Here is a 27,239-nt window from a genome sequence, read left to right as displayed (position 1 = left end):
AGTCACCATAAATGTATGTCAGTTCAGTTCAGTCACTCAGTCCTGTCCGATTCTTTGTGACATCAGGAACCGCAGCACATCAGGCCTCCCTGTCCATGACCAACTCCCTAAATCCACCCAAATTCATGTCCATTGAGTCAGTGATGCCATCCAACCATCTCACCCTCTGTCATCCCCTTTTCTTCCTGCCTGCAGCTTTCCCAGGATCAGGGTCGTTTCAAATGAGTCAGCTCTTTGCATCAGGTAGACAAAGTATTGGAGTTTCAGCTTCAACATCAGTCCTTCCAATGATATCCTAGGACTGGTCTCCTTTAGGATGGACTGGTTGGATCTCCTTGCAGTCTAAGGGACTCTCAAGAGTCTTCTCCAGCACCACAGTTCAAAAGCATCAATTCTTCGGCACTCAGCTTTCTTTATAGTCCAACTCTCACATCTGTACATGACCACTGAAAAAACCATAGCCTTGACTAGACAGGCCTTTGTTGGCAAAGTAGTGTCTCTGCTTTTTAATCTGCAGTGATTTTGGAGCCCCCAAAAATAAAGTCTGACACTGTTTCCACTGTTTCCCCATCTATTTCCCATGAAGTGATGAGACCGGATGCCATGATCTTCGTTTTCTGAATGTTGAGCTTGAAGCCAACTTTTTTACTCTCCTCTTTCACTTTCATCAAGAGGCTCTTTAGTTCTTCTTCACTTTCTGCCATAAGGGTGGTATCACCTGCATATCTGAGGTTATTGGTATTTCTCCTGGCAATCTTGATTCCAGCTTGTGCTTCATCCAGCCCAGTGTTTCTCATGATGTACTCTGCATAGAAGTTAAATAAGCAAGGTGACAATATACAGCCGTGACATACTCCTTTTCCTATTTGGAACCAGTCTGTTTTTCCATGTCCAGTTCTAACTGTTGCTTCCTGACCTGCATATAGGTTTCTCAAGAGGCAGGTCAGGTGGTCTGTATTCCCATCTCCTGAAGAATTTTCCACAGTTGATTGTGATCCACACAGTCAGAGGCTTTGGCATAGTCAATAAAGTAGAAATAGATGTTTTTCTGGAACTCTCTTGCTTCTTCCATGATCCAGCGATGTTGCCAATTTGATCTCTGGTTCCTCTGCCTTTTCTAAAACCAGCTTGAACATCTGGAAGTTCACGGTTCACATATTGCTGAAGCCTAGCTTGGAGAAATTTGAGCATTACTTTACTAGCATGTGAGATGAGTGCAATTGTGTGGTAGTTTGAGCATTCTTTGCATTGCCTTTCTTTGGAATTGGAATGAAAACTGACCTTTTCCAGTCCTGTGGCCACTGCTGAGTTTTCCAAATTTGCTGGCATGTTGAGTGCAGCACTTTCACAGCATCATCTTTCAGGATTTCAAATAGCTCCACTGGAATTCCGTCACCTGCAGTAGCTTTGTTCGTAGTGATGCTTCCTAAGGCCCACTTGACTTCACATTCCAGGATGTCTGGCTCTAGGTGAGTGATCACACCATCGTGATTATCTGGGTCCTGAAGATCTTTTTTGCATAGTTCTTTGTATTCTTGCCACCCTACTATTTCTGTCCTTTATTGTGCCCATCTTTGCATAAAATGTTTCCTTTGTATCTCTAATTTTCTTGAAGAGGTCTCTAGTCTTTTCCATTCTATTGTTTTCCTCTGTTTCTTTGCATTGATTGCTGCAAAAGGCTTTCTTATCTCTCCTTGCTATTAACTCTGCATTGAAATGGGTGTATCTTTCCTTCTCTCCTTTGCTTTTTGCTTCTCTTCTTTTCACAGCTATTTTAAGGCCCCCTGAGACAGCCATTTTGCTTTTTTGCATTTCTTTTTCTTGGGGATGGTCTTGATACCTGACTCCTGTACAATGTCACAAACCTCCATCCATAGTTCATCAGGCACTCTATCAGATCTAGTCCCTTGAATCTATTTCTCACTTCCACTGTATAATCGTAAGGGATTTGATTTAGGTCATACCTGAATGGTCTAGTGGTTTTCTCCACTTTCTTCAATTTAAGTCTGAATTTGGCAATAAGGAGTTCATGTTCTGAGCCGCAGTCAGCTCCCAGTCTTGTTTCTACTGACTTTATAGATCTTCTCCATCTTTGACTGCAAAGAATATAATCAATCTGATTTTGGTGTTGGCCATCTGGTGATGTCCATGTGTAGAGTCTTCTCTTGTGTTGTCGGAAGAGGGTGTTTGCTATAACTATTGTATTCTCTTGGCAAAACTCTATTAGCCTTTGCCGTGGTTCATTGTGTACTCCAAGGCCAAATTTGCCTGTTACTCCAGGTATTTCTTGACTTCCTACTTTTGCATTCCAGTTCCCTATAGTAAATGTGTATGTGTGCATATATACATATGTTTATGTATATATATGTGTGTGTGCACATGTATTCATTATGCTAAGTCTTTTGAAAGAGGGAGATAAACAAAAATAGAGACGCAAAGAACAAAAGTCTGGGCACCAAGGGGAGAAATGGGGGATTGTTAGGATGCACTGGGAGATCAGGATTGACATATACACATGTCTGGTACTATATACAAAATATAAGTAATGAGAAACTAGTGTATAGCACAAGGAACTCTACTCAGTGTTTCGTGGTGACCTAAATGGGAAGGAAATCTAAAAAGAGTGGATATATGTGTACAAAAAGCTGATTCACTTTGTTGTACAGCAGAAACTACACACTGTGAACAACTATATGCCAATAAAAATTAACTTAAAAAAGAGGACATCAAAATGGAAGTGTTGATTGTGAAAATCAAATTTAAAATTATATAAAATGAAAAACAAAAGAAATTGTGTAGATAAGTTTTGGAGTCAGACATTTCAAATCTTGTCACCATCACTCACTGTAGGTATATTACCTTAGACAAGTTATTTAACTTCTCTAATCCTTCATTTCCTCCTTTTAAAATGAAGGGGATAGTATTTGCCCCACAGAATTATAGTCAAATGAATACGTGTATCAAAGCTAACAATGGCTTCCCAGGTGGCTTGGTGGTAAAGAATCTGCCTGCTAAGCAGGAGGCGTGGGTTTAATCCCTAGGTCAGGAAGATCCCCTGGAGAAGGAAAGGGCAACCGTTTCCAGTATTCTTGCCTGGGAAATCCCATGGACAGAGGAGCCTAGTAGGCTACAGTCCATGGGGTCACAAAAGAGTAGGACATGACTTAGCAACTAAACAACAACTACAACAACAATCAAACCTAACACAATGCTTTATGAATAATAGATTCTCAGCAAATGGTGCTTGTTTTTATTGTTTTGTTTTCATTATTTTAAATGTTGCCTAAATTTATACTTCTGTATAAAGAAAATAATGTCTATCTTATGAGTTTTTAATGAGCATTAAAATATTGCTTTATAAATTGTAATATTAAGCCAATCACAGTTGAATGAGTGAGTGAAAGTCACTCAATTGTGTCCAATTCTTTGCAACTTCATGGACTATACAGTCCATGGAATTCTTTAGGCCAGAATACTTGAGTGGGTAGCCATTCCCTTCTCCAAGTTATCTTCCCAACCCAGGGATTGAACCAAGGTCCCCTGCATTGCAGGTGGATTCTTTACCAGCTGAGCCACAAGGGAAGCCCAAGAATACTGAAGTGGGTAGCCTATCCCTTCTCCAGCGGATCTTCCCAACCCAGAAATCGAACCAGGGTCTCTTACAATGCAGACAGGTTCTTTACCAACTGAGCTATTAGGAAAGCCCAATCCAAGCTAAAGTTATCAAAATAAAAACAAAATAACTGTGCCATCTCCAAGAAGGACCTTGAATCTCACTCTCTAGACTTTTAGACATAATTATGTCATCCCAGATTAGAGAGTTACAGAAGTGTGTTAAATACAAAATGCAGCTGGATCAATGGGGAGACTGAAACATTTGAAAGACAAGTTTCATTAAGTCCATCAGACCTAACTTTTCAACACTTCCCTCACATAATCATAGTGTATCTTTCCACTCTAAATAATTGGGAAATTATTTAATTCTCAGTGTTTTTACAGCAATATTTTTATTTGTGTCTTCAGAGAGTTTTACTCTGAATATAACATCAAAGAGAAATGTAACAACTATTGGCAATTAATTAAAGCAAACTGTGGAAATTGCTTTAATGTTTATAATCTGAAGTATCTCATTCTGTGTACTCTTACACCTGTAATATTAATACTTGCAGAATCCTTTGATCACATTCTGAAGTGCTTGGAATACATTATTGTGTTTCTATTCTTTCATTTACCCATATTTTTCTCAAATAGCTATCTTCAATATTAGTTAATCAATTCCATTTATCAAAGGTTAATTCTCAATAACATGGATGGGATTCCTTGAAAAGAAAAACATTAATATAGTCCTCATTGTTATGGAACTTAAAAATATATTGAGGAATCATCATATCTTATATATAAAATTTTATACAAAAGTATTAGTGGTGATGCAAGTTGCAAACAATTACAGTACATGCTAAAAGAAAATGCACTCATGTAGTGATGAGAGTGACGTGAGGACAATCCTTGTTGCTACTCAACATCTGTGTGCTGTCAATACCCTAAATCCATATCTACAACATGTAGAGTGACCAATTCACTCCAGTTTTCCCAGGACTTTTCTGATTTTAGCACTGAAGTCCAGCCAAAAAAAACCCTAAAATTTAAGCAAATAGGAAGAAACTGGTCAAAGTTACAGCCTGCTCTCTCTCCTGAGATTTGACTGGACATCTCCATGTCACAACCCATAAATGTCTTGTTCCCAGGAGGACCAAAATCTATTTTGTAAGATACTATACTGATAGGTACACATCATGATAAATTTGTCCATCCCATAAAAATGTACAACAGCAAACTAAACCCTAATACAAACTACAAACTATGTGGTAACGATGTGTCAATGTGGCTTTATCCATTTTAATGATGTACCACTCAGATGAGGAATGTTGACAGTTGGGGGGGGGGGCGCTATGCATGTGTAGGACTAGAAATGGGAAATTTCTGGACCTTCCATTCAACTATACAGTGAACCTAAAACTGCTCTTAAATAAAGTCCATTAAAACAGTTTCTCTCTTTCTACTAAGGAAATAAACTTGTTTCTCTATATAAACATAATATATAGGGGCTTCCCTGGTGGCTCAGAGGTTAAACGTCTGCCTCCAATGCAGGAGACCCGGGTTCGATCCCTGGGTTGGGAAGATCCCTTGGAGAAGGAAATGGTAACCCACTCCAGTATTCTTGCCTGGAGAAACCCATGGACGGAGAAGCCTGGTAGGCTACAGTCCACGGGGTTGCAAAGAGTCGGACACGACTGAGTGACTTCACACTCAAGTAATAAAATTCAAGCAATATAAAAAGTTTCAAAAATAAAATCAACTGAAAGTTTTTTGTAATTTTTATACACACTACCTAAACCTTTTTTATACACACTCGTACTACCTAAGCCTGTTGAAGGAAATGACAGAGGATGAGATGGTTGGATGGCATCACCAACCCAATGACATGAGTTTGAGCAAATTCTGGGAGTTGGTGAAGGACAGGGAAGCCTGGCATGCTGCAGTCCATGGGGTCACAAAGAGCTGGACACGACTGAGCGACTGAACTGAACTGATGGTGTTGTTTTGATTCTTAGTTTGTGTTCTCACCCTTCTTTCTCTTTCCTTCTCATTGTTATTTTTACTCAGCTCTGAAGTCTTGTTTTCTTAAACTGACCAGATTCCTTAAGTGTCTTGTAGAGCTGTCACAGTCCAGTTTGTTTGTTTCTTAGATTTTTTTCCTCTGGCCTGCTGTTTTCCCTCTTTCTGATTTTTCTGTATTGTGTTTGCTTTCCTCTCATCTTGGATCTTTCCTATAGCTCAAACAGTAAAGAATCTGCCTGCAGTGCAGGAGACCTGAGTTCGATCCCTGGGTCGGAAAGATCTTCTGGAGAAGGGAATGGCAATCCACTCCAGTATTCTTGGCTGGAGAATCCCATGGACAGAGAAGCCGGGTGGGCCATAGTCCATAGGGTCACAAAGAGTCTGACACAACTGAGCGACTACTACTACTAAGGAAAGGAGTTGAAGCACCAGTATGGCTTTGTTTGTTCTTTTTTTTTTTTTTTTTAGGGCAAGGATGTCAACAAAACAAAAGGTTCAAGGTTTCATTTAAACAAAATTGGATAAAAATCTGATATATGTAAACCATTTCTGTATAAAACATAAAATTGAATAAAACATCTTTGTCTAATGGAAGTCTGCAGACTAAAACAGATGAGCATCTAAATGTCTAAACATACTATAAGACTGGAAAGAAAATTAGTGCTGGACTTGAGCACAAGCTCTGTTTTGTTGGTACCCAAAGTTTCATTTAGTTTGATGGTGGTAAACAGAGAAATCTTCATGGATGGAATAACAAATGTGCTGGACTAAGTAGATGACTTTAGGTATAGAAAGAAAAGCGTTTTAGACTGAAAGTATTTATCCCATAAAATCATAGAGATGTGAATGTGAATGTGGTGATTAGTGAAATCATACATTTCATAACTTTCCATCCAGGTTAATAGCTTTCAAGATCAGTTAAAAATGAATTTGACTGCAAATAAGAGCAACTGTGGGCTTCCTGGGTAGCTCAGCTGGCAAGAGATCCTGGTTCAATTCCTGGGTCAGGCAGTTCCCCTGGAGAAGGATAGGCTATCAACTCCAGTGTTCTTGAGTTTCCCTGGTGGCTCAGATGGTAAAGAATCTGCCTGCAATGTGGGAAACCTGGGTTCGATCCCCAGATTGGGATGATCCCCTGGAGGAGGGCATAGCAATCCACTCCAGTATTCTTGTCTGGAGAATACCCATAGACAGAGGAGCCTGGTGGGCTACAGTCCATGAAGTCCCAAAGAGAAGGACACAACTGAATGACTAAGCATAGCACAGCAGAGGACAAAACAACATGTACTTACCGGGGCTTAAAGAAATAAAGACTTCTTTTACCCCAAAGTGTCTGGTGATTGGTGATTGGTTCCTTTTAGATTTCTTTTTTACATCATGCTTTACCATGTTTAGCTTATTGACTTTATTTTTTCATGCTTTTTGTCTCATGGTTGAAGTGACTGATCAGTCATGTCCAACTCTTTGCGACCCCATGGACTTAAAGAGTCTGTGGAATTCTCTAGGCCAGAATACTGGAGTGGGTGGCCTTTCCCTTCTCCAGGGGATCTTCCCAACCCAAGGATTGAACCCAGGTCTCCTGAATTGTAGGAGGTTTCTTTACTAGCTGAGCCACAAGGGAAAGTGGCTATTATACCTTCAAACACTGTAATTAAGACAGAAAGGAAATAAATAAAGCTCTGGTGATGTAAGTGAAAAAAAAAAAAAAAAGTTCTCCTCAACCTTCTTAGGGTCTTTGGGTGGATCTGAAAATCAAACTGACAAAGACAGATTATCAAGAGAAAAGCATACAAGTTTATTTAATATACATTTTATATGACACAGGAAGTTTTTAAGGCAAGGAAGACTGGAGGAAACAACTAAACCTGAGTGTTTTTATTCAAGCTTTGGTGAAGCTTGGACAGCCATGTTGAACAACACGTAGGACGTAACTGTAATAAACAGGGGAGCTCAGCCACATCTATTTGTTTGGATTCTTTTGGCATAATTTTGTCTTCAGAGATAAAGATATTGCTTTCCTGCAGGTATAGGGAGGGCATCTCTCTCCTGAGGATTTATGATCTGTTTCATGGGGGAGAGGTGGGGGGAAGGTCAGAGTGACCTTCTGTTATTTTCTTAAACTCCTTCAGCTTAAAATATTTAGTGTGTGAAGGTACCATATTTGGGGATATTGTGTTCTGACCATCATCATCAGTCATATCTCTACTCTTATATCAGAAATGCAAAAGATTGCACCAGACTTTTCCAATAGACTTCACTCATATCATTGGCTAAAGCTGGGTCTCACAGACTCCCCTGCTGTACAAAAATCTGGGAAATTAAGAGGATGAAATTTTTATATTTGGCTTGAAACAATGAATATTCCTCTGCTAAACTTGGCAAATGGCTGTCCTTAACCATGACCAAAAAGATTCTGTTAGTGAAGAAGGGGAAGTAACATCTGTTGTATTACACCATAATATGCTTAGTTCTGACTCTGCCTATATTTATGTTATTTTCTAAAATGCAATGCCTTTCCTTATCTTCATCACTCTATAAAGGCAGGCCAAAATACCAATTCCTTTGGGTGGCCTTATTAGGTAGCCTGTTCCTGGTCCTCTTTCTGACCCATATCACATAACATTACCATTAATTACATTCTATCTTCAATTGCTTGCTAACTATTGTATGTATAAATTTTCTCTCCTGGTGGCTCAGACATCAAAGTGTCTGTCTACAAAGTAAGAGACCGGATTTGATCCCTGGGTTGGGAAGATTCCCTGGAGAAGGAAATGTCAACCCACTCCAGTACTCTTGCCTTGAAAATCCCATGGACGGAGGACCTTGGTGGAGGCTACTATCCACAGGGTCGCAAAGAGTCAGGCACGACTGAGCGACTTCACTTTCTTTCAATGAAAATGTAAATATTGTTAAGGAAGCTAAAGACTGTAAATTATACTTTTATATTATCTTTAGGAAGTCAAGAAACACCTGGAGTAACAGGCAAATTTGGCCTTGAAGTACAGAATGAAGCAGGGCAAAGGCTAATAGAGTTTTGCCAAGAGAACACACTGGTCATAGCAAACACCCTCTTCCAACAACACAAGAGAAGACTCTACACATGGACATCACCAGATGGTTGACACCAAAATCAGATTGATTATATTCTTTACAGCCAAACATGGAGAAGCTCTACACAGTCAGCAAAAACAAGACCCAAAGCTGACTGTGGCTCAAATCATGAAGTCATTGACAAATTCAGACTAAAATTGAAGAAAGTGGAGAAAACCACTAGACAATTCAGGTATGACCTAAATCAAATCCCTTATGACTATACAGTGGAAGTGAGAACTAGATTTAAGGGACTAGATCTGATAGACAGAGTGCCTGATAAACTATGGATGGAGATTTGTGACATTGTACAGGAGACAGTAATCAAGACAATCCCTAAGAAACAGAAATGCAAAAAAGCAAAATGGCTGTCTGAGGGGGCCTTACAAATAGCTGTGCAAAGAAGGGAAGTGAAAAGTGAAGGAGAAAAGGAAAGATATTCCCATTTGAATGTAGAGTTCCAAACAATAGCAAGGAGACATAAGAAAGCTTTCCTCAGTGATCAATGCAAAGAAATAGAAAACAATAAAATGGGAAAGACTACAGCAGATGATATTAGGAAGAGGTGGCAAGAATATACAGAAGAACTATACAAAAGAGATCTTCACAACCCAGATAATCACGATGGTGTGATCACTCACCTAGCGCCAGACATCCTGGAATGTGAAGTCAAGTGGGCCTTAGGAAGCATCACTATGAACAAAGCTAGTGGAGGTGATGGAATACTAGTGGAGCTATTTCAAATCCTGAAAGATGATGCTGTGAAAGTGCTGCACTCAATATGCCAGCATATTTGGAAAACTCAGCAGTGGCCACAGGACTGGAAAAGGTCAGTTTGCATTCCAATACCAGAGAAAGGCATTGCCAAAGAATGCTCAAACTACCTCACAGATGCACTCTTTTCACATGCTAGTAAAGTAATGCTTAAAATTCTTCAAGCCAGGCTTTAGCAATATGTGAACCGTGAACTTCCAGATGTTCAAGCTGGTATTAGAAAAGGCAGAGGAACCAGAGATCAAACTGTCAACATCCACTGGATCACCAAACAAGCAAGAGAGTTCCAGAAAAACATCTATTTCTGCTTTATTGACTATGCCAAAATATTTGACTGTGTGGATCATAATAAACTGTGGAAAATTCTGAAAGAGATGGGAATACCAGACCACCTGACCTGCCTCTTGAGAAACCAATATGCAGGTTAGGAAGAAACAGTTAGAACTGGACATGGAACAACAGACTGGATCCAAATAGGAAAAGGAGTATGTCACGGCTGTATATTGTCACCCTGCTTATTTAACTTATATGCAGAGTACATCATGAGAAACGCTGGGCTGGGTGAAGCTCAAGCTGGAATTAAGATTTCCGGGAGAAATACCAATAACCTCAGATATGCAGGTGATACCACCCTTATGGCAGAAAGTGAAGAAGAACTAAAGAGCCTCTTGATGAAAGTGAAAGAGGAGAGTGAAAAAGTTGGCTTAAAGCTCAACATTCAGAAAACGAAGATCATGGCATCTGGTCTCATCACTTCATGGGAAATAGATGGGAAAACAGTGGAAACAATGTCAGACTTTATTTTGGGGGACTCCAAAATCACTGCAGATGGTGAATGCAGCCATGAAATTAAAAGACAGTTACTCCTTGGAAGGAAAGTTATGACCAACCTAAATAGCATATTCAAAAGCAGAGACGTTACTTTGCCAACAAAGGTCCACCTAGTCAAGGCTATGGTTTTTCTAGTAGTCATGTATGGATATGAGAGTTGGACTGTGAAGAAAGCTGAGCAATGAAGAACTGATGCTTGTGAACTGTGGTGTAGGAGAAGACTCTTGAGAGTCCCTTGAACTGCAAGGAGATCCAACCAATCCATCCTAAAGGAGATCAGTCCTGGGTGTTCATTGGAAGGACTGATGCTGAAGCTGAAATGCCAATACTTTGTCCACCTGATGCAAAGAACTGACTCATTTGAAAAGACCCTGATCCTGGGAAAGTTTGAGGGCAAGAGGAGAAGGGGACGACTTAGGATGAGATGGTTGGTTGGTATCACCGACTTGATGGACATGGGTTTGGGTGAACTCTAGGAATTGGTGATGGACAGGGAGGCCTGGCGTGCTGTGGTTCATGGGGTCGCAAAGAGTTGAACACGACTGAGCGACTGAACTGAACTGAACTGAATGCCCAGAAAAGTACTGGGCACATATGTTAATCAAAAATTATTGATTATTATTCCATTGCAATTTCGGGTCACAAATGTTTAGACACTAGAGTTAATTAGCTCATGCCTCTTTCACTTCCTTTATGCAGTAACTAAATGATTTGAAAAAAGGGTCTTTAATAAGCGTCAGTTCAGTTCAGTTCAGTTCCTCAGTCGTGTCCGACTCTTTGTGACCCCATGAATTGCAGCACGCCAGGCCTCCCTGTCCATCACCATCTCCCGGAGTTCACTCAGACTCACGTCCATCGAGTCTGTGATGCCATCCCGCCATCTCATCCTCTGTCATCCCCTTCTCCTCCTGCCCCCAATCCCTCCCAGCATCAGAGCATCAGAGTCTTTTCCAATGAGTCAACTCTTTGCATGAGGTGGCCAAAGTACTGGAGTTTCAGCTTTAGCATCATTCCTTCCAAAGAAATCCCAGGGTTGATCTCCTTCAGAATGGACTGGTTGGATCTCCTTGCAGTCCAAGGGACCCTCAAGAGTCTTCTCCAACACCACAGTTCAAAAGCATCAATTCTTCGGTCCTCAGCCTTCTTCACAGTCCAACTCTCACATCCATACATGACCACAGGAAAAACCATAGCCTTGGCAAGACGGACCTTAGTTGGCAAAGTAATGTCTCTGCTTTTGAATATGCCATCTAGGTTGGTCATAACTTTTCTTCCAAGGAGTAAGCGTCTTTTAATTTCATGGCTGCAGTCACCATCTGCAGTGATTTTGGAACCCCCAAAAATAAAGTCTGACACTGTTTCTACTGTTTCCCCATCTATTTCCCATGAAGTGATGGGACTGGATGCCATGATCTTCATTTTCTGAATGTTGAGCTTTAAGCCAACTTTTTCACTCTCCTCTTTCACTTTCATCAAGAGGCTTTTTAGTTCCTCTTCACTTTCTGCCATAAGGGTGGTGTCATCTGCATATCTGAGGTTATTGATATTTCTCCTGGCAATCTTGATTCCAGCTTGTGTTTCTTCCAGTCCAGCATTTCTCATGATGTACTCTGCATAGAAGTTAAATAAGCAGGGTGGCAATATACAGCCTTGACGTACTCCTTTTCCTATTTGGAACCAGTCTGTTGCTCCATGCACAGTTCTAACTGTTGCTTCCTGACCTGCATACAGATTTCTCAAGAGGCAGGTCAGGTGGTCTGGTATTCCCATCTCTTTCAGAATTTTCCACAGTTGATTGTGATCCACACAGTCAAAGTCTTTGGCATAGTCAATAAAGCAGAAATAGATGTTTTTCTGGAACTCTCTTGCTTTTTCCATGATCCTGCAGATGTTGGCAATTTGATCTCTGGTTCCTCTGCCTTTTCTAAAACCAGCTTGAACATCAGGGAGTTCACAGTTCACGTATTGCTGAAGCCTGGCTTGGAGAATTTTGAGCATTACTTTACTAGCATGTGAGATGAGTGCAATTGTGCAGTAGTTTGAGCACTCTTTGGCATTGCCTTTCTTTGGGATTGGAATGGAAACTGACCTTTTCCAGTCCTGTGGCCACTGCTGAGTTTTCCAACTTTGCTGGCATATTGAAGCATGGTAAATATTTATTGTCCATCTTTGTTCTTAAGCACAGGAAATCCATCTTTCTTCCAATCAGGTTTGGATGGTACTCTCTCTCCCTAGCTGATTTCTGAAAGGAATTCAAATTCAAGGCACAGACAATTATCCCTTGGCCTCGATTATTAGTACAAAATTAACAGCTGACCCAAGCCAAGTCAACAAGATTCGATTAGGATATTTATGATCAAAGTATTAGGACAGAGAAGCATTTTCTTCCTTTGGAGTCATGGAATTCCATGAAATAGACCTAAATCTTTTCTCCATGGAAGAATTTTATGCCTTTAGGACCTAATAATTTTTTCCCAGTCTTCACCATTCTTAGTAGATAAGAATAAAGCTAATCTAGAGGAGTGCAGAGCCAAGGGAGGGAAAGGAAAAAATGATTCTCAATAATACCATCTGAATTCCAGGATCAAGTCATGCCTGAAATCTGAATATTTCAGTTGAGTAATACATTTCCTTTTGACAACTAATTCCCATTTGACAGTAAATCCCTTTTGTCTTAGACAACTTTCAGTTGTATTTCTGTCACTTGCAACTGATCATGACATTTAGATTGATATCCTTCCCTCTTTGCTTTAGCCTCTTATTTGTACAGACTGCTCAACATAGCCTGACAGGGTGGAAGCAGCCTTGTCCTCATAGTCAAAAACTTATCCTAATTCAGTCTCTGCCACTTTCTAGCTTTGGGGTCTTATACCAATGTGTTAGATTGTGGTTGCCAACTTGGCACTACCATACGTTTCCAAAAACCCTATCCCCACATGATTCTGAGTTAGAGTTGACCAATAAATGAATCTGCATGAGATTTGGAAGCAAAAAGTGAAAAAAGAGCATATTACTCTTGGAAAGCCATGATGGTCAGATATATCAGCCATGGGACAGGTGCAAAGGTCACCACTGGGCCCCGGCTGGTCGATGCTGTCCTCCTGCTTCATGTGTAACCTGTCTTTGTGACTGCTGGCTCTACCAGCCCACCATGGCCCCAAACCCACCATTACATGCTTGACAATGAGATTAAAGACGAGCCCAACTTCTCAACTGTTCCTGAAAGCTTTCACTTATTTTCCTAAGCCAGTGTTTCATTTGGATCTGGTTATTAACTGTATCTCTGACCTGTTTCCCTCTTCCAGACCTGCACTTAAATACCTCTCCCCACATTCCTGTAATTTCAATAGTAATTCCCTATTCACAAAGTCCTTGTAGTGATTCTGTTTTCTTTGCAGACCCAGTATAATAAGGCCAGTTAGTTACTCTCTTAAGCCTTAGGTGCTTTGCCGATAAAAAGTGGGTTGTCCTGTCTGACTCTTGCTTCTATAGTGATACTCTGGTAATAATGGGCCTGGGGTGGAAACTGTATATGTATAGCATTATTGTAGCCTGATTGTTGATCCTTGGAAGCAAGGGCCTTGGCTCCAACATATAGGACTTCGCTACCTTTCTTTCTTGTAGAGACAAACCCTCAAAAGACAAGAGTATTTTCTAATCTCAAAAACAAGTGTATACCTTAGAAATTTGCAAAAAAAAAAAAAAAAGGCAATTGCAATGGAAATTTCTACTTAAAAACATGCTTATTTCTTGATCCTCTAATTTTTTCTCCATTTCATTCTAGAAAGAATATTGAAGGTTCCTGATTAATCATCAAGATTAAAATATTAAATGTAACATTAAAATATTCCCCTCATTGTTTCCACACAGATCCCACAACTCCACCTCTTTGCACTGAGAACCTGTATGATTCCATACCTATTCTTTGAGTGGAAAATATGAAAAGAGTGAATTGTCAAATACTTCAGCCAGATAACTACTTTAAATGTTTTCAGAGATTTAGCTAGAGATTCAATCTTGTCCTTTTTATACATACAAAATCCTCCTGTATAGTTGATTGAAGATGACCCACTTTATATATATATTTATATATATATATGTATGTATATTTTTAAATTTAAAATTTCATATACATCCTTAAAAATATACGCAAGCTACTATGCATTTTTGTTTCTTAAACAGAACTCTTGCATTGGTTGAAAACTCAAACTGAACAGAGGGGTGATGGAGAAGATGTATTTTCACTTGAGAACTGATGTTCTGAGGCAAGCCCCTCTTTTGGCTTGTAATAGTGTAAAAAGTGGGCGTTCTCCAGTGAATGCTCCCTTCCTACAAAGTGATTTCCATCAATGTATAATTAAAAGTGGATTTCCTTTTCCTTTTTGGTGGGAGGGAGGGGCTGGTAAACCTGGTTAAAGAAGGGAGAACAAAGAGAACTTTCATGAATTCCCCGGCAAACAGTCTATCAGTTACAATTCCTAGAGTTCGAATAGCTGCACCATTCTAAAGAAGTTCAGGAATAGAAAACGTCAAGCAGGGGGTCCAAGCAAAATTCAACCCGCATGCCAACTAAGGGAAAGAAAGAAAAAGGCAGGGGGAAAAACCTATCTTTTGTTGTAAAAAGAACTAATGAAGCTGCTGTTAGAACAGTCCACTGTGACCCAACAAGGCTGTACACCCACACACATTGTTCAAGCGCCAGTCATCCCCTCTAATAGGAAAAGGAAGTGCTGTGGTTTCAAGGAGGTGGTGGCACATACTGCCTTTGGAGTTTAACTTGGGAAATCTCAGTGAGGGCACACTTTGGCTTGTATTAGCTCCCAGAAGTTAGAGCAAAAATGCCTAAGGTTGTCAACTCCAGTCTTAAAGAAGAGATGGACTAGTGGGGGGTAAAATCCCATTGTCATTATAAATTGCTAATTAAATAATTATCAATTAGTTGGCAGACAGAACTCATTCCAATGTATTCCTTAGAGAGTTGTTAATAAAGAAAAACAGTCATTTTGGCTTTTTTCCCTATACAATATTCTTGCCTAGAGGTGCTAAATAGAGATAACGTGATATATTCTATGTTGGCTGTTTCACATAGACCTTTATACATTATTGATCAAAGATAAACACCAATTATGGCAAGCAAACATGAATTTCCATTATTCTAGTTACATGGCATTAATTTTACTATATTAACTCATCGACTGGGTCATTTTTCAATGAACAGACAATAGACTATTTATTTGCCAGCAAAGAAAAAAAAAACCCAACACTGAATTTTCCAAGCTATTTTATAGAAACTATTTGGGAAAACAAAATGTCAACTGATATTAGTTTTAAAATAAAGATTATCTCTGCATTTTTAATTGCAAAAGTGTTTTATTTAAAACTCTAGGAATAGTCATTCACTAATTATAAACATAATTAAAAAATAACCATTTTAAAATGTAATTAAGAGAAAAAAGAAACATTCAGAAGTAAACAAAATATATTACATATATAATATATACATATACATGTATAATACAAAAAGTAAATATATATTTACATGTTAAAATATTATATATATTTATATGTAAATACTGATCTATCCATATATCTGTCCAATCTATCTGTATTTTTGTGAATTTAGGACTTTGAGGTTGGTCCTGTAAGATTCCTCAGAGTTTACAAGTGAAAAATCTCACTGGTGGTTTTTCGGAAAAGATTTTTTTTTCTAAGAGAAGATGCTTAGATTCAGGGTACTGGGCAGAAACAAAACCCAAAGAAAAGATATAATATCTGGAAAGATGGGAATCAAATTCTGAAGAAATTCAACTACATTTAAATATAAATAAACTTGTAGCTTAGTCCATTAAAATCATTGGCATAAACATAGAGCCAATTCTCTCTTTGTAGAGAGATGTGAAGTTCTGAACCTCTCCATCTATCTTCTCTATTAATTATGAATTTGAGAAAGATGGCAAATTTCCCAAAAACTTTAGAAAATTCAGTAGCCTGTTAAAAACAACTAATAAGTAAATTTATTTTAGTAGCTATGGAGGAAAAAGTTTTTCTTTGTACTGTGATATTTTCCACTGCAAATCTGCATAAAGTTCCATTTTGTTATGAAAATAACAATATTTAAGCTACTTATTTACAGGTGATATCCATCTTGATTACACAAACTCAGCCCTTCTTATTTCAATTAATTAGGTCACAACAGAGGAAAATAAGGTATCTCTTGTCACAGCCTGATGCCCCTTCTAGACTTTCGGGGACTTGGAATCAATTGACTTCTCAAAATCTTAAAAGATCTTCATTATGGCAAGGTCCGTAATTTGATTTACTTTAAGGAATACTTAATGGTTAAACGTCGTACTGTGTTATATTATTGAATTCTTGTTCATGGTTCAGGATTGATCCACTTTCAGCTTTCAGCAGGGAGCAGTTTTCTGGTGAGGCTCAGCAGGACTCCCAATCAATAGGGTTAATAGATGTGGGACCAGGCAGTCAGAGGTGACAGGGCTGGCAGATCCAATGCCAATGAAAACAGGTTCTGATGTCACTTTTATGCTGGCAACAATGTCATTCTAATTACCTGGAGCATACAGTTGTTATGTGTTAACAGGACTGTGAATGACCCATCAGTCTGAATTATTTTAAGGAAAGTAGTTTAATTTTTTTTAGCCCTTCTTTATATTACTGGTCTCCATGATTTCTGAGATATCACTTGCTACCATAATGTAGAAAATACTACTGTTCAGCTCTTCCTTGGTATTTCAGTACTCCCATCAACAGATTAAAGCTACATAAAATGTTTGCCCCCCGCCCCAAATTAGAGGGTATTTTGTGTAAAAAATGTTCATTTTCTAAAAGATACCTTACAAAAGAGGGGGTTTCTAAATAGCAAAATCTGAAAGAGGCAACTCAAGCCAGAGAAAAATGTATTTTTATCTAGTAGTCTATATGAAGCAACATGAAGTATAAACTAGTTAAGCAAGGAGTGGCTAGTCATTTTATTCTACTGTACTCTTAGGTCTTCTCTTTAGGAAACCACGAGAAAGGCAGCTGCTGCTGCTGCTGTTGCTAAGTCGCTTCAGTCGTGTCTGACTCTGTGCAACCCCATAGACGGCAGCCCACCAGGCTCCCACGTCCCTGGGATTCTCCAGGCAAGAACACTGGAGTGGGTTGCCATTTCCTTCTCCAAGAAAGGCAGCAGTCCCTCCCAAAGTCTATTAAATGTTCCTTTTATAGACATCACACTGGGACTCAAGCAACTGAGTCCAGAGCAATAGATTTATCTCTTACAAATGCTTCAAATAAATATATTGCATGCATGCTCTGTTGTTAGGTCATGTCCAGCTCTTTTGTGATCCCGTTGACTGTAGTCCGCCAGGCTGCTCTGTCCATGGGATTTCTCAGGCAAGAATACCTGGGAATGGGTTACCATTTCTTTCTCCAAGGGATCTTACTGACCCAGGAATCAAACCCACATCTTCTGCATTGGCAGGTAGGTTCTTTATCACTGAGTTACCAGGGAAGCCCACTTACTAAGCAGTAATTTGGAAAATTTGCCCATCCTTGGGGAAAAAGCTTGATGGTGCACATTGTTTCAAATATCAATGCTGATTTTACTGTACAGAATGATAATCTTTGCCATCATATCCTTCACAGTAGGATCTATTTGACTATTTTCTCTTTTATAAATTTTATTTACTTATTTTTTAAGAAAAGAAACTGAATCTAACAAACAATCTAGTCTTTAATACCCTAAGAATTTCCTTGATGAACTCTGTGAGGTTCATATATCCATTTTGGATGTATGAAAATTTACATTTCATCTTTGACTGATTTGCTATATTCTTAAAGGAAAGATTTATGACAGCTAAACCTAGAAACAAGAAGACAATAATTATTTATAACAATTCTGTCCAGACCAATTGTGCTGGTGGAGACAGAATGGCCATTGGCATAATGAAGCCACGGACTGAATTACAGTATTCTTCTTATTGTCTTCAATACTCATTAAACCTACTACATAGTAAACCATATTAAGCTAACTTGAAAAAGTCTCAAATCTGAAAGAAATTAGTTATTTTTTAACTGCACTGGGAAATTCTCTGTTCATTGGTTGTAATCAAGTAGTATTGATCATTAGCTCTTTATTTTATGATGAGATTGTTAATGATGATCATGGTGATGATGATAATGTAACATGCGCACAAAATGATGGAAATGTGTCTTGTTCATTTGAAGAGAATTTGTCTTTATGCCAAATGTATATTGCTTTGCATGGTAGTCTTGCAGCAGTCAAGAAAAAGACAGGAACAAATATTTTAGGCATACATGTAGACTCAAAGGAGGATTAATCTTAGATTAACTTTTCCATTGTCATGTTTGAAGTGTTGGCCAAGCTTGTCTTGAAATTAAAATTGTTTGTTGAGGATAAATACCATTATTTTAATTTTTCCAATAGGTATTATACTTCTCTTTTAGGAGTATGGCAGGTCTTTTGACAGTTTTACGTTAAAAAAAATCATGTCTAATTTGAATACATTAACATATTTTGTCATCAAAAATTAATTCTAGAAAAGGAACCATAACCAGGAAAGCAATTTAACTGTGTATTTTATGAGAAAAGAGAGAGAAGAAAAACTTTGTCATTCTCTGGGCAGCTCAGTTAATTTGATGTGCTTTGATGTAAATTTGGGGGTTGCTTTAATTTCAATACATATTTTTTCACTTAATAAGGGAAACAAAAGAAACTTTCAACCAGTAACTCCAGTTTGTTATCTCAGAATGTTTTGGCTTCTCAAATGTGAGAACATGATTGTTTTTATTTCCAGGAGGAGATAATAACACTGAAGCAATAAAAAAGAGTCAAGGCAGCTTGCACAGCACAGGAAGTTCACAGCCAGAGACTTAATTTCTCACACAATGTGCTGTGCAATGGGCCCATTAACATAGATGAATAGGCTCTTTAAAGGTTTTTTTTTTCCTTCTTCTTCTTCTTCCAGATATGCAGCTGCCGCTGAATGGTGATATGTTAATAAGGTACTCACTTGCCTATTCTTCAGGTACTCTGGCATTCTCTACCTAGGTAATCTCCATATAGGAAAAGCTATTAGGGGGTTGTATCTGCTACCACACCTTCAATTATATTAACACCTGCACTGATAATCCAGTAAGGTAAGCTAGTAGGGGGCCTATGGCCTTAGTCCACCCCTTTTCTCCCTACAAAGTTACATCTGAAGGGTGGAAAAAAAGGAAGGAGTAGAAGGGAAAAAAAAAAGGAAAGTCACTTTTATTACACATCAGTGGGAACCTTCTGAAAAAGCTTTCATTCCTAGGAAATTGTTATTTCTTCAAACAGCTGACAGCCTGCAGAGGAAACTCTTAATGGAAACCCAGCTCCTGCATTGTTATGCAGGGCCCTCATGTAGATTAAGGGGGGTGGATTAAGTTAGCTTCCAAAGGGTCTATTGTGTGTAGCATTAATTTGCAGGGCTCTTGATATTTGAGTTTGAAGGTTTATAACCTCAGTGTTTACTTAGATGAACTACATCCTAGGTTTGTTTATTTCCGTCTGCAGTCTCTTATTTCCTAGTAAATGTTACATTTATATTTGTTAACAGCAAGAATGTTGTTATAAATCCCAAAGAAATAATTACACATGCTTATTCATTCATTTTAAAGGTTCAATCCTGGTCCTCCCAGGTCACTTTTCACAGTTATGTTATAGAAGATTATACAGATAGATTCATTTCTCAAGAACATTTATGCCATCCAGTTAAATAGCAAAGTAAAGACTATATAGTTAGGAATGAAAGCTTAATTATTCACTTTCTGTGAAATTAACATAACTGCCCCTTGTTTCTTTTGTATAGCAATATTATAAATACATAGCACCCCCAAAGCTGTGCCATTTTCTTCCAAATGAACAAATTTACTATAGAACTGATCATAAATTTTTTTGTTACTCTTTGGATGATTACTTTGTAAAGAGTAGTTTCCAAGTTTGAATATTTCTTAATGTTTTCAGATCACTATTTGCAGGCAAATTTGTGTGATGTTTAAGACATAGGAACCCTGCAAAAGTCTCATCTTCCAAGATTAAATTGCAAATGTCTATTCACAAACTTGTTCAACACCACCCCTAATCTTACTCCCTCCTTCTCCCCACCCCACCCAAATTGTATAGGCAGTTGCTAATGTGAATTTAAAATTCAATATGAATGGCTAGGGGGAAAAAAGGCATGCCTATTGGAACTTACTCTGCTCTTAATCTGGATTTAGGGACTCAATTGAATAGAAGTACATTATGCTTGAACAACTGAAGTTTCTATTATTTTTAAACCTTTTTTACAGAAAACAACACCAACAGCATATTGAATATTTTATTGCACATTTTCTGCTTATGGTTAGTATTTTCAAGGTCTAACAGGTAATTTAAAGTGTCACTATTCATGGAATTATCCATGTTAGCATTTATAACTGTTAATAGGTCTTGTGATATAGTGGTGAGATCATTTATTTTCTTAAATATCAGAGATCAGGACCTTTGTTCTGGCTCCAAGTACCTTGGGTGGTTCTCTGAACTTCTTTGGAGTCTTACTTTTTCATCTGTAAAAACCAGAGTGAGAGTCTGATATCTAAGCTAATGAAGTTCTATGATTCTCACCAAAATATACTACTTCTTAGGGACTTCCAATAAATTTGATATACCTGGACCTTTCCTACTAGCAATAATTAGATTTGCTAATCTGTCCTTATTTCCTAGTAATGTATATTTAATATTGCTGTTTATAGCTCTCACTATATTTTTTTTTTACCTTTTTTTAAAATTTCAAGGGAAAACTGTTGATTAGGAAACTGTTGTTAGGAAAACTCTGACAGACGCCATTGAAAACATACTGGCTTATAGTAGTGAAACTTTGAAGCAAACTTTTAAGCTCTGATTACTCTTAGCCTGGTAAGTAATCATGAAAGATGGATCTTATTACTATCGGCTTGTTGTTTTTGTTTTCATCATGCAGTTCTTCAGGCTGTTCCTATGTGTCTTGAAAGACAATCTGTCCAAAAACAGAATTTGTTGATTCAGCAAATGTTTCTTGAACACCTCTCATATGCCACACACTGTGCTACGTATAAAGGATAGAGTTATGTAAAGAAAGAAATGGCCTGTGCCCTTGGCAGGATTATTTTGGGAGCAGTGCCTGTTATATTGTAGACCCATAACAACTGCTTTATTGAATGAATGAAGGTATCTATGTTTGTACAAATGAATGAATAAAGCTTACCTTTAATGAATTTAGGTTTTTCCTAAGGCTGATAAGATGTATAGGTTCAGTTCAGCTCATTTTACCAGTAATTTATTGAGTATTTTCTATCTGCCAGACATTAGGTTTAGTCTTGGGAATTTTTATTCAGGAAATTAAATACCAATAAAAGTTGACATAGCAACATGAGAGCCTTATATGGACTATACTCAAATACTTACCAATAGATATGAACTCCACACACTATGATGTATGTTGAAGTGCTGGCTTATGAATGTTTCATTTAGTTCATGTTTTATCTTGATCTTATATACAAAGTTATTATTAGTGTGGGAGAAAAAGTAACAAGAAAATATGCAGACCTCAAAGACTACTCATAAGCTGGATCAATGACTGATTGGTTCAGTACATGGTGCTGAGAGAAAAAGTGGAAGTCAGTTTTCAGTTACTGTGTAGTGATGATAACACTATCAGCTATCTTTTATGCTGGACTTACTAAACACCAAACTTTGTCATGAATGCTCTATGTGCATTACCTGATTAAATTTTTCTGATAGCCCTTGGAGGTTTGGGCATTATTATCCCCATTTGACAGATAAAGAAACTGAGGTTGAGAAAAATGAGGTAACTTCCCTAAGCCATAATGGTGCAAATGGTAGAGCTAAAGTTCAAGGTCAAGTTTCTCTTACTTCCCAGTCTCTTCTCTTAATTACTGCATTACTGTTATCCTATCTTTGTGGTCAAAACACTCTGTAGCTATTTCAGGTCTGCTAGTTGCTAACTTTGTTATTTCTGCTATTCCTCAGGAGACTGCTAGGTACCAATATTAATTGCAGCTTAGTAAAAGAACAGCTTTCAGGTCTGTAATTCATCAAAGAGAATTTTATTAAGCTCTTGTCCAAAGTCTAGAAATATAACTTTCTTCATGGCAATAACTGCAGCAAATGAGAGACTTCGAATGGAATATCAAATGTAAGTGCTTCTTAAAAGTATACCTATATATATGTGTGTGTGTGTGTGTATATATACATATTTATAATATCTTTGCAAGAATAAGATGAAGGAGGTGGCAATGATTAAATGGTAGCTTTATGGAACTTGCAAACTGACCTGCTTTGAGAATAATACCTACATCCCATTATCATAGCAAGAAGTATGAGAGTTTCTAAATCTGAATGAAGAACATAAAGGAATACATAATTCTCTCAAAAGGCAAATATAATACAGGGAGGGGAGGATGGGAAAAAGCAGCTGCAAGCAAGCTGGAATTAAATGTCTGATCCACTATTTGACAACTGTAAAAACATATTTGATCACTGATGTCATTACTGGAAAGGCTGATATGATAAACCAATGGGTTTGCAGACAACACAGTCACTTCATGCTTCTAGAGCTGCCATTTCTTATTTATTTTACTAATAAGAACTTGCTTTTACTGTTTACAATTACAACTGTGTGTTAATAAATTGGGATATGTACAAAGAAGACTTGGACCTAGTTTTAGTTAAAAATTTTGTTGAAGATAGTAATTTGGGTTTAGAGCTTCTTTTTCTGAAATCACAAAGAAAACTACATAGTGTTATCAAAAGGAAGATATAAGGAGTAAATTTCTACTTAATAATTTCAGATATAAGTACATACAAATAATGAAGTAAGCATGTATATATTTTCCCCTTGTACATAGCAGAATTTCAAAACAAACATCCTTTTGATTTTTTTTTTTGTCTCAATAGGATTTAGTTGAAAGAGAAGGTGATTTGGTGCCTGATGGTTCTAGGAACAAATACTTGCTATCACAGTTATTGTGTGGCCTTAAGGCAGTACTTTAATCCTTAGGCCTCTGTCTTTCCTTGAATCAGATGGAGATAAAAACCTACCTCACAGTGTTGTAGTAAGAGTTGCAAGGAAGGCAGTACTTATATTAAGGGTTGAATAAATGGTTATTACATTTAAGTGAGACCAGAAGCCTGGGAAATTAAGGCATCAAGGGAAAAATGAAACAGAAGGATAAGCTATAAAGATTAAAAATGGTCAATAAAAGTGATTGAGGGAATAAAGATGGTATTGAACCAAGATAGGAAAATGTAAGACCACTCAATAGCAAAGTTTATCTATATTCTGACTCTTCTGAGTTTTGGAATGGTGTTTTCGGGGAAAAAAAAAAAGCACAATGAGAAGAGAAAAAAAAAAAGAAAAAAAAGCAACAATATAAAACTATAGGGAAATTAAAACCAAGAAAATTAGATCAAATATGGAACTTTTATCAAAAAGCAGTTGAGCAATGTGAAGAGAACAATATGATAAAACAAAAACTCTGGGAAGTCTAGAATAGAAAAGAATAGAAAAACAAAGAAACTGGGAAAGACAGGAAAAAAGCAAACAGAGAAAATGTTGAAGTGTTAGTATGTTCAAGCTAGTGGAACACACACAACTGTGCATTTAATTTTGACAGCAAAAGATACCTGAATTGAGCCTGATTTACTAAAAGAAAAAGGCATACTAGTATGAGAAAGCAATGATTTTTTTTTTTTAAATTCTCAAGTTAAAACAGAATGTATTTAAGCATAATATATGTCTGTGTTTTAAAATGCATATGGAATTCTGGGTTTGGGGCAGGGAGACATCACTTGATTTCACTATAAATTTACCCATCTGGATACTAGAAGTGAGACATTTATTGTTTACTCATTCATCCAATCAGAGAAGATAAATTTTTCAAATTGCAGTTATATCAACAGATACAGCAGAGATCTTAATTAGTTAAAAATCTTCATAAGTGTCATTTGGCTGAACGGATAAAATAAGAGCAACAAAAATATCTCCAGCCACACAACAAGCCATCTAAAAATTCTCTGGGGATCTATTCCTCACTTCTATAGCAAAGTAACACATGTAACTCTACCACAAATCTAAAGGCAAATAGATGTTCCTGTTCACTTTTTCTTACAAGAAAGCATCTGCTTACAACGTTTGTTTGTTTGTTTGTTTGTTTTTTGGCTGTTATTTTTCTCTTGAATGTTCCAATTCAAAAACATCACCCTACCACCTTTTTTGCTTGTTAAATCTCTCTGTCCTTAGGGCTACATCTCTATGCACCAGAGAAACGATCTCATTAACAAAGTAGTTCTGTGTGTCCTTAATACTGAGGCCCTAGACTGCAGCTGCAGGCAGTTCTCTACTCAGCCCGCAGTGCCGAGTGACACAGACAGGCGACATCATCTGAGTACTAACTTCTACTACATCCAGACAGACTGCGAGAACCATTTCCAAATCGTGGGAAGACGTTAGAGAACCAAAGGTAATCCTTCTGTTTCTATGTCCAATTTTTGCAGCTATCAAAGATTTCCACCTGGAAGGAAACATTGGGGATGGGAGCAGGCTCTGTGTCAAAACTGGTAAGTCAGGAAATGAATGTATCCATCAGGTAGGAAATAAAGGGCAAACACAGAGAGAGAAGAGCTTCTGATATTTTTGAAAAATGAAAATCTGATGCAAAATGAATGAAGTGGCTTTAGGATCGATAGAAAAAGGAAGGCTTTGTTACATGGGAATTAAACTGCAGGCTAGTATCTGTAAATGGAGGAGGGGTTTTTGTCTTATTGGAATCTCCAAGTTGGAAAGGACTTCAGAGATCATCCAGGCTATCATGAATGATCATATCTCATACTTTTCTTTTTTTTAAAGGGGTGGCTGCAAAGTTTTGGACAAGACCTCTACAGGCAACTGGAAGCACAGTGTACCCAGGTGGTGGGGCTCGTCTGTGGCAATATATTTTCCAGTCTGTCCAATTGAATATGGCTGTAAGGGGAATAAAACCCCATGTAATCTCCAGCAGTGACAATTTAATCAGTTGTGTAAGGGGAAGAAGCAGAGTCCCCTCATTTTCATATTTGCATATTTGATTTTTGCATTGGGGAATAGAGGTTATGTGTTTCTATTACTTTCCATTTGATTTTAATATTTAACCCTTTTAGGAGCAAATTTCTTCCAATGATAGGAAATATTGAGTCAAGCTGGTCAAAAAATAAGATTTCTGTTTTCAAATAAAGCTCTGGATGCAGCATGTCCTGTGTAACATTTTTTCCTACAAAGAATCTATGTGCCGAACATGGCTTGTGTGTTCCCAGCTTCTGCACATTATGCATCCCCTCTTAACATTCAGAGATCCACCCTGAAAATGAAGGCAACTATTTGGAGAACAATACAAAATGATGAGGTAGTCTTATACCTATACCATAGTATGTCCCCTTTTTTGTATTTGCATTTTTTAAAATGGTAAGTCTTAATAACTGCTGCTATTCCTGAGAAAGTAGGGTTTCTAAAATACCTTATATATACAGGAATCCCTTCTTATGAGGTTATAGAAAGGCAATAGATACAGTTAAATTAGTAAAATTCCATTGTTTTAAAACTCTGTTTTACAACTGACAGAATGATGTTATTATCCATAATATGGTAACAGATTAGGGAATAGATTTTAAAATAAATAAGATGCAGGTAATTCAAAGTCATCATCAATTACCCTTGTGTGACTCCCTTGAGTATATTAAAAATCCACTCAAAATGGTTTTGGATTTGAATTGCTGGAACATAGATAGCTGTTTTTTCTTTTTTCTTTTTTAATGCATCAATTCATGTAAACCTCCGATTGTGAAAGCTCCAGAAGTATGTTGGGTAATTAAAAAAAAAAGAAAAAGAAAAAGCTCGTATTCTACTTGCTTAATACTTTACAGTTTCTCTATAAAAGTGAACTCTGAAGCCAGGCTTTCACTGCAGAGGAAAAAATATTGATTTGATTCTATGTAATTTTGCAAAAAGAGAAAAAAAAATTTTTAAGTTTTAAAATGTTCTGTGCATTAAATTTAATCTATATATGTATTCACACATGTGTGTATGTTAGGCCATATTAACATATGGCCTCAATATTGTTAGTTAAATTCTATAAGAAATTACTAAAATTGGTATTTGGAAAAGACAATCCATAGCATTTTATTAAAAAGCAGAGCAGATCATCTTTCTGTGTTCATGAAAAGTGCACCAGTAGTAGTATACAGGTATATATAATTATTAGATGACAGGTATAAGATGTTTTGGGGATGAGCAGAATTCACATTAAATTCCAGCACATAATACGTTAAGTTTTGAATGTAGTCTTATTTATTTAAATCTGCATTCTGATGGTCACACTTTCAAAGAGGTAACAAATATCTGTGATCCAGTGATTACCTATTCAAATTAACCCAGCTTCTTTGAATATGATCTAATGATTGAATGATCCCCCAAACACTATAAGTCCTTGGGGAAATATACTGATGTCCCAGCACATTTTCTCAAGGCTTGGAGAGGACTAGATCTGCCAAGGAGTTGCCTTGAAGCATGGACACTCTCCTCTACCTAAACACAAGTCCTAGGCTTTAATCACAATGGCTAGGTTCACACTAAATCAATTAACCATATGATTGCTTTCACAGGAGCCCAACCTCATCAGCATCTTTCCTTCAGGCTAACTGACAAGACTGGGTGTAGTCAATGTAGTCAAGTGAATCTGATTACCTAAGAGGTATAAACCTCTCAATATACAAATACGGGTAGGACTATTCACCCTGAATCTAGTTTTTTAGAGGTTGCCCTTTTATAATCAACCCTATAAATTTAAATGATCAAGGTAAAATA

The 27,239-nt window shown here is 37.5% G+C and overlaps 1 long non-coding RNA gene across 2 annotated transcripts; it reads left to right on the top strand.

Annotated features, from left to right (window-relative positions):
• Positions 1–15,920: 15,920 nt before the first annotated feature.
• On the top strand, positions 15,921–25,629 carry LOC105604023 (uncharacterized). Of its 2 annotated transcripts, XR_006056992.2 has the most exons (4): positions 15,921–21,259; positions 22,373–22,538; positions 24,645–24,864; positions 25,251–25,629. It is a non-coding gene; the product is annotated as an uncharacterized LOC105604023 (long non-coding RNA). The 2 variants fall into 2 exon arrangements; XR_006056991.2 differs by lacking the exon at positions 15,921–21,259 and having other exon boundaries at positions 22,232–22,538.
• Positions 25,630–27,239: the final 1,610 nt, after the last annotated feature.

This window comes from Ovis aries, chromosome 1 (genome assembly GCF_016772045.2).
Source record: "Ovis aries strain OAR_USU_Benz2616 breed Rambouillet chromosome 1, ARS-UI_Ramb_v3.0, whole genome shotgun sequence".
In the NCBI taxonomy this organism is placed as follows: Eukaryota; Metazoa; Chordata; class Mammalia; order Artiodactyla; family Bovidae; genus Ovis; species Ovis aries.
This window is presented reverse-complemented; position numbering and strand designations above follow the sequence as displayed.